At 51.1% G+C, this 8,524-nt stretch overlaps 1 long non-coding RNA gene across 1 annotated transcript; it reads left to right on the top strand.

The window, feature by feature from the left end:
• Window positions 1–281: 281 nt before the first annotated feature.
• LOC118530166 (uncharacterized) lies at window positions 282–3,458 on the top strand. Its single transcript, XR_004914497.2, has 3 exons — window positions 282–496; window positions 902–994; window positions 2,305–3,458. It is a non-coding gene; the product is annotated as an uncharacterized LOC118530166 (long non-coding RNA).
• The last annotated feature ends 5,066 nt before the right edge of the window (window positions 3,459–8,524 follow it).

The following is an 8,524-nucleotide window of genomic DNA, read 5'->3' on the forward strand; positions in this document are numbered from 1 at the left end:
AGCTGCCCTCGGCCCGGCGGCGCGGCGGGCGCGGGCCCATGGCGGCGGCGCGGCGGGCGCGGGAGGGCGCCGAGGCGGCGGCGGCGGCGGCGGGCGGCCGAGGGGGCAGGCCCCGCGGAGGCCTCTGAGGAGGACGCCGAGGAGGCCGCAGAGGACGAGGCTGATGTGCCCGCGGTACCCGAGCGAACAACGCCGCCACAGCCGCCGCCGCCGCCGCCACCGCCACCGCCACCGCCGCCGCTCGGGCCCCGCCTTCCGTCGGGCCTGACGTCAGCGCGTCGCGGCGCCACCCGGCCCCGCCCCTCGCCGGCCTGCCTTAAAGGCGGGCGGCCGCGGCTGAGGGCATCGTGGGCCGTGGGGTTTCTCCCACTGGTCCGCGGGGCTGGTCCGGACCGGGACCCAGGGCCGCGGGCGGCGCTGTCTCATCACCGCTGAGGCGCGGAGAACGGCCGCCTCGGACACCGCACGGTAGTGGACAAGCAGCGCGGAGGCACGAGTGAGATACCACCGAAATAGGCACCTGTCGCAGGGGGGCTGGGTCCTGCCCGCGTGGAGCGCTCTCGCAAACTGATAAGCAAGGAACACGATCCTCCTGGGACGGGGAGAAGTGCACGTGGCGCTAGGCACTGCCGGGGGTGGGGGCTGGGGGACGCCAGCCGCGCAGGGAGGTCCAGGGATTTCCCCGCGCTGGGACAGAGGTGGGCAGAGGCAGCGGCAGACCCGAGTGTGGGACGGCCCTGAGAATGCGGTCCCTCTCACCTGTAACCGAAGCAACGCGTGATGAAGCACTGACACCCTTCTTTAAACCTATGACAAAGGCTTTTTTCCATAGAAGATCCAGTGTGAATCGCCAGTCCCAAACACCGTGTCTGTCTTTGACAACTGATATCTGTTTCTCTAGATGTCACCATGATCAGTGGGGACACAGGGCGCCAGACAGATACGCGGGCACCCTGAGCAGGCATGAAAGTGGAGACATGCTAGTTAGGAGCAGGTGAGCTGCTGCGCTCCAGGCGAGGTGCTAAATTTAGCCCGTAATGAAATGTGTCAGGGGAAAGTATGAACCGGTATTTTTATAGGCCGTGGGCACCAGCACCAGATATGTTTCATAAGCAGCTTTGGCAAGAACCAAAGGAAACTGAACCTCTGTTTCCAAGTGTACAGTGAGAAAGAGTGGTAATTAACTGAGTCATCCCCTATGACAAAATCCCAGGGCATACAGGACCAGATTTTGTAAGGTTGGCAATGGGAACACAGAGGCAAGGGATCCTCCTCCCCAAATTTATCGATTCCTTGTGGGAGCTGTATGCTTTCATGAGGAAGATACTATGTTCAAAGAAAAAAAAAACCATCTCCAGTTTTGGCAAGAATCTGAAATCTAGCCGATGCATTTGGCCAGACATAATTTTCAGAGGTGGTTATAGTGACGTGTCAACCTTGCTAAATAGGAGTGTTAATGTGGGCGAAGTAAAGACGACGGGAGTCCCGAGGCTGCTATGCGAATACCGGAAAACTCTGCATTCTCTGGTCGGCTGATATGCCCAAACAGAACCCCAGCACGGAAGGCATACACCTTCCTGCTTGGAGCAGTGCAAGACACTCTGTTCATGAAACGTTCAGAGTGAAAAGTCTATGGGTGCCTGGCTGGCTCAGTCAGTAGAGCATCTGACACTTGATCTTGGGGCCATGAGTTTGAGCCCCATGTTGTGTGCAGATGTAACTTAAAAAAAAAAACAAAAAAAACTTGACAAGTTCCTGGTCAGTCATTCCAATGTCTTCTAGCATCCCCTCTGTGGCCTGTGGACATGTTTGGTGTGTAGCATTCCAGATGAAATGAATTAGCTGGGTAGAAGCAGTACTTGGATGTGCTCCCCCACACCTACCCTATGCACACGTTTTGAAGATTTATTTATTTATTTTAGAGAGAGAGAGGAGGGGGGGCAGAGGGAGAGGGAGAGAATCTTTAAGCAGACTCCACACTGACTGCGGAGCCCAACACGTGTGCTCGATCCCATGACCCTGAGATCACCAAAGGAGCCGAAACCAAGAGTCAGATGCTTAGCCAACTGCGCCACCCAGCCACCCCACTATACACATTTTAATTCAACCTGGTAACCATTACATAGAAGAGGAAGGGAGGGTGGGGTTCAGCTCACAACTGTTGGATTTGGGGTCTGGGTGAATGTCTGTGAACACCTCAGTGACTCTCCTTTTGAAAAGTACTTGGATAACCACTTATCTTTGCAACTCTCCAAGCGGGTGGATTTCCTTGACCTCTCTTCCTTGTTGACCTTTGGCTTGTAGGGAGAGATGGGAAGATGAAGACCAGCAATCAATCAATCAATCAATCAATCCAGCAAGATGATTCAGCAGAGTCCTGGCACAGCCCTGTCGCACCTGTCAGGGGAGCTGAGGGAAAGGGGTTAAGAAACCTCACTTGGGGGGTGCCTGGGTGGCTCAGTTGTTAAGCGTCGTCTGCCTTCGGCTCAGGTCATGATCCCAGGGTCCTGGGATCCAGCCCCACATTGGGCTCCCTGCTCTGCGGGAAGCCTGCTTCTCCCTCTCCCACTCCCTCTGCTTGTGTTCCCTCTCTTGCTGTGTCTCTCTCTGTCAAATAAATAAATAAAATCTTAAAAAAAAAAAAAAGATGGGGCACCTGGGTGGCTCAGATGGTTAAGCGTCTGCCTTCAGCTCAGGTCATGATCCCAGGGTCCTGGGATGGAGCCCCACATTGGGCTTCCTGCTCAGCAGGGGGCCTGCTTTCCCCCCACCCCCGGCTCTGCTTCTCCCCCTGCTCATATTCTCTCTCTCTCTCTATTTCTGTGTCTCGAATGAAGAAATAAAAAAATCTTTAAAAAAAAGAAAGAAAGAAATCTCACTTGGAAGGTAAGCTTGTTTCTTCTGGGGTAGGGCTCCTTCATCACCTAGATGAGATCTGGCCATGGACAGCAGGAGGGGGCAGGTGACAGGCAAGGTTCAATTTGATCACAAATCTACTTAAAAAAAAAAAAAAAGATTTTATTTTTAAGTAATCTCTACACCCAACATGGGGCTCAAACTCATGCCCATGAGATCAAGAGTCACATACTCCTCTGACTGAGCCAGCCAGGCACCCCACAAATCTACTTTCTTAATGCATGTTCTTAAAAACCTGAAGGAAATATACCAAAATTATAGTAGACATTACAGATGATTTCCCCTATCCATGCTAGTCCTATGAATTTAAAATGAATCTTGGCGCCTGGGTGGCTCAGGCAGTTAAGCATCCAACTCGATCTTGGCTCATATCATGATCTCAGGTTCCTGGGATCAAGTTCCATATTGGGCTCCACACTCACCGGGGAGTCTGCTTGAGGTTTTCTCTCTCCTCTCCCTGTGCACCCCTGCCCCACTCATGTGCTCACTCTCTCTCTCTCAAATAAATAAATAAAATGGCATCTTGTCTTATTTGAACTTAACTATTAGTGTGGTTGAGTGTTTCTTATCGTATTTATTGACCAACTGGGACCCTAAATCCGTGAACTGCCTAGTCGTAGCACTTGCTGGTTTTTCTATTGGATTCTCTGACTTTTTCTTTAGATAAAATTAGGGTTTTTTTTAAGGTTTTATTTATTTATTTGACAGAGAGAGAGAGAGCACAAGCAGGGGGAGCGGCAGAGGGAGAGGGAGAAGCAGACTCCCCACTGAGCAGGGAGCCTGATGCGGGGCTCAATCCCAGGACCCTGAGATCATGACCTGAGCCGAAGGCAGACACTTTACCGATTGAGCCACCCAGGCATCCCTAAAATTAGTTTTTAATATTGCAAATATCTTCTCCCTGCCTGGGGGTTAGGGATTCAAATAATGAATGGGGGGGGCACAATTCAGTCCATAGCAACTTGAAAGAGACATTTAGAACAGATGTAACTGACAAAAGTATTCATTTCCAGAATATGCAAAGTATTCCTCAAAAACCAGAACAGCAACTCAGTAGAAAAATGAGCGATAAATAACAATAAGTAGTTCCAGAACAGAAAACTCAAGTGGCTACATGCACATAAGAAAAGATGCTCAACCCCGATGGTAATCAAGGGAATGAGTAAAGATACCATTTGACACCAATCAGAGTAAAAATCAAGTCTGATACCAGCAGAGTATGGGGATTCACATTACTAATACAGCTGAGTGTCCATGTACACAAGCACGTGCTCTCTCTCTAATTAATTAATTATTTTTTAAAAAGTGGAATGATGATGAGAACCCAGATCAGAGAATTGGGAAGCAGATTCCTGGGGAGTGGAGAAGGCCCCCTCCCATGGGGATGGTTCCAGAAGTGTTTGTGGCAGGTCCTTCCCTATAGTGAGCACTAGGGGCCATGCTGGGCTATACATCTGTGCTCAGAGCCAGCCCTGCACCCCAGAGCTCAAAGTCCAGACTGGAGCCAGCCAGTGGTCAAGTGGGAGCCCTGTGCAGGGCACTGTGGGGCAGCTGGTTCCCCAGGAAGGCTGTGAAGGTGGCCTGGAAATGGACACAGGAGAGAGGCTGAGCTCTATTCTGGGTGAAGGGCCAGGGTAAGGAAGGAGCAGGACCACCAAACAGCTTACACTTGGCACTCCAGAAAAAGGGGTCCCAACCCAGCAGAGGGCCCGGTGCCTCTTCCTACTGTCCCCACCTTTCGACCAGGTGTTGGTACCCCTCCTCCTCCTGGAGCCTCTTCTCCCACATAGGCCACCCCCCACCCCCGCCGGCCCCCGGCTGGTCTCACCCTGCCCTGCCCTCCCAGGCCCTGAGCTGTCATTGTGGCTAGGTCACTTGGGGACAAGGGGGTAGGCGGAGGTGAGGGGTTTAACAAAGGGTGGGAGGGAACTTTTGCAGGGTGATTGTGGTGATATTTTCATGGTTCTAGACATAGGTCACAACTCCTCAAACTATACACTTTACATGAGTGCAATTCAGTGTATGTCAATTACACCTCAATCAAGCTATAAACCAAAACTATGGGCCAAATATTTTTTTAAAGATTTATTTATTTATTTGAGAGAGAGCGGGCATGAGCAGGGGGAGGGGCAGAGGGAGAGGGACAAGCAGACTCCCTGCTGAGCACGGAGCCCAACATGGGGCTCGATCCCACGACCCTGAGATCGTGACCCGAGCCGGAATCAAGAGTCGGACGCTCAAACGACTGGGCCACCCAGGCGCCCCAGGACACGTATTTTTAATTTACAATTTTGAAAACTAGATTAACATTTTGTGTTCGGTAAGTAAACTTAGAGGGAAGCCAATTTTCAGTCTAGATCACACTCTCGCCAGTAGCCTCCAGCAGTTGAGAGCACAGAGCCACACTCGTGTTTACTGATATTTTATTCAGTGGGGAAGGGTTTTTTTTGTCACCTTCAAATTTAGTAAAGTACATTTCTTAGAGTAAAAATAGAACATTAGTTTGTAAAGCACAATGTAATTCCTCCTGACTCAGCCGAGGTTTGGATGATTTTCTTCTCTAAACATTTCACTCTGAAGTTCCTGGCACCGGCCCCCATCTTCCTGTGATGACAGACAGGCCTTCCAGTAGGCCCCCGCCCAGAGCACTTTGTAGCCCTCTCCCCCAAGGCCAAGATCTTGGCCGGGGAATGGGCGTGAGGAGCCAGTGGGGAGAGGTTTGTGTGGGATTCAGAATGTCCTTTTTTTGGCCTCAGGTCATACTTTCCAAAGATGTGAACATCTAATTCCCATCATTCTTCTCCCATTGTGTAAAAATTGCCGAAATTACATGTGGTGGTGGAGGAGTTCAGAGTTAGTTTTGTGTATTTTTTGCTTGTTTTATTTTATTTAAATTCAATTAATTAACATATAATGTATTACTGGTTTCAGAGGTGGAGGTCAGTGATTCATCAGTCTTATATAATATCCAGTGCTCATTACATAATTCTGTGTATTTCCGATGGACACTTCTCAGCCTTCACAAGACACCTGTCAGGGGGCTCCTGCCGGGCTCAGTTGGTTCAGTGCCCGACTCTTGGTTTCCGCTCCAGTCATGATCTCGGGGTTCTGGGATCAAGCCCAGTATGTTGGGCTCTGCGCTCAGTGGGGAGTCTGCTTGTCCCTCTCCCTTTGCCCCTCCCCTCACTTGTGCTCTCTCTCTCAAATGAATAAACAAAATCTTGAAAAAAAAAAAAAAAGACACCTGTCGGGTACTGTTTCCTTGAGATGCTCTGAAATATAGATGTGACGAGGTGCCCCTCAAACTCCAAGACTTGACAGTAAAGTTATCCTCTGGGAGTTCAGTTAGTGAAATCCATACTGATTACATTTGTTACCTGAAGAAATAATGCAAGAGATAATCAAAATACATGAATGAAGAGTTATAGAATCCTCTACCCGTTGGCAAGGTTATATGGGTCCACTCCCAGAGACCTGCACCAGAATCCAGGGATAAATATGAAATCCATCAATTCCCTGTCGGTGTGGGGCTGTTTCACCAAAGCGCCAAGTTAGAAGGAGCGAGGAAAAGGGAAGTCCAGGGGAAGATTCCGTCTCCACCACGGTCCCCAGGACAGAAGGGCTGAGTTGGACAGAGCCCTGGTCCTGAGATATGAGGGGAGAACGTAGACAGAGTACCAGAGTAGGCAGCCTCTGTCATCTTCCAACTGACCTTTGGGCGTCACCAGAGAGGGGACCTAAGACTCACCTGTCACTAGAAGAGTACGTGCGCACACACACACGTTATCAGCATGGTGGGCTACACATTGGACTTTAGTGAGTTTGTTTGGTGTAAGTCAGGATCCACACGGATGGTCTGCTAACACACATTTTCTAGAAGCAGCCCCTCTCCAAGCCCACGGCTGTAATGGGAGTTGTCATGTTCATATGATGTGATCAACCTTTGGCCACGGTTTATTGAATAAGAGCTGGACTCCGGATCCAACTGGAGTGAATGTGTACCTTTCCTCAGAACTTTGGATGCGAGTCTGACAGAAAGAACGCTGGCTTTCTCTGCAGGGGTTGGGCTACAGCTTGTACACACAGTGGCTGGGACCTGGTCAGAGAGAGAGCTGAGGTGCAGTGAGGGGAAGGTGCAAGTTCACAGGGACAGGTAGAGGTGTGAGAAGGAAGGGATGCTCACTCCTGGGCCTTAGAGCCCTGGGGCCCCAAGCACCAGTGCACCCTACCCTTGGAGCCAGTGAAGGGGCCCAGGAGCATTCTCATACGTTCCCTCTCTTTGGGTCTGAACAGTCAGAGTAGAGTTCTGCTGCATGCATCCAACACAAACTGGGCTAAGTATCCCAAGGGGGCCTGTAGCCCCACCTGGGAAACCCTGACCCCAGAGAGCCCATCTGCCCTGCTCAAGAGGACACTGCTGCCTAGGTGCAGCACGACTGGGTCTCTGTGCAGAGCCAGGAATGAGCAAAACCCTCAGCTGGACATGCAGCACAGGGTGGGGGCTTGACCACTGAGCGGCAGGCTTGCTCGAATCCATAGGGTAAGGACAAAATGATGTGAAGGACAGAGGAGAGAGGAACATCTGCTGAGCCTCAATTTTTTTTTTTTTTAAGATTTTATGTATTTATGAGAGAGAGAGAGAGAGAGCATGAGCAGGGGCAGAGGGAGAGGGAGAAAAGCAGAGTCCCCGCTGAGCAGGGAGCCTGATGTGGGACTGGATCCCAGGACCCTGGGGTCATGACCTAAGCTGAACGCAGATGCTTAACGACTGAGCCACCCAGCCGTCCCATCCCTGCTGAGCCTCAAATTGTGCAGATTCTCAGGATTCATCTCCTCACTCTTCCTGCTTTACTCAGAGAGCCCATTGTACAGATGCCGAGGTAGAAGACTGGAAGTTAGTCAGTTGTGCTCACATGTCAGTCCTCAGCCAGGGTGCTGGGCAAAAACACGTGCTCGGTGTGCACTTCGCGGCTGGATAGTGTGTGAGCGAGGTCTCCCTCAGCCTCCTAAATCTTTTATGCCCCACTGGGGTGGCCTAGCTCTGGCAGATGCCACAGTGCACAGGGCAGGAAAGAAAGGGGAGAGGAAGATGGGGGGTGGGGGGGACAAGGTGAACGACCCAGAGTGACCAGAGATGGACACGGGGACAGCAGGCGCAGCACAAGTCTGGCATTTGGGAAACCAGCATTAGTGCTTGGGCCTGACCTCTGGGCATTTCCGAGGTACCACAAAGGACAAAGCTAACACATGCAAGGCGCAGTCGAATTTTACCGAGTTACCATGACAACAGGAGGAATAAGCAGAGAGAAACTCCCCCAAATTAGCACTCCTTATTTCAGACAATTTTAAGGTTTCCTTTGCTTTCTGTATATACAAAGGCAAACACACGCAGCTGTGCACTGCGTCATGCTGACGTCTCGGGAATAACCCATGTGGCTCACGACACCAGAGCGAAGAAGGAGCTGGGAGTTGCTCATTTAGTCTTCTAGCAGATGAGGCCTGAAGTGCTTTTCCAACAGTGTATCCGCCCCGAGACACTGGTGGAAAGGCTGGCAGCCCTCTGCTCCGGCTCACGTTTCTCCATGGCTTTGAAGGGACCAAAGCAGAG

Source organism: Halichoerus grypus, chromosome 6, assembly GCF_964656455.1.
Source record: "Halichoerus grypus chromosome 6, mHalGry1.hap1.1, whole genome shotgun sequence".
NCBI lineage: Eukaryota > Metazoa > Chordata > Mammalia > Carnivora > Phocidae > Halichoerus > Halichoerus grypus.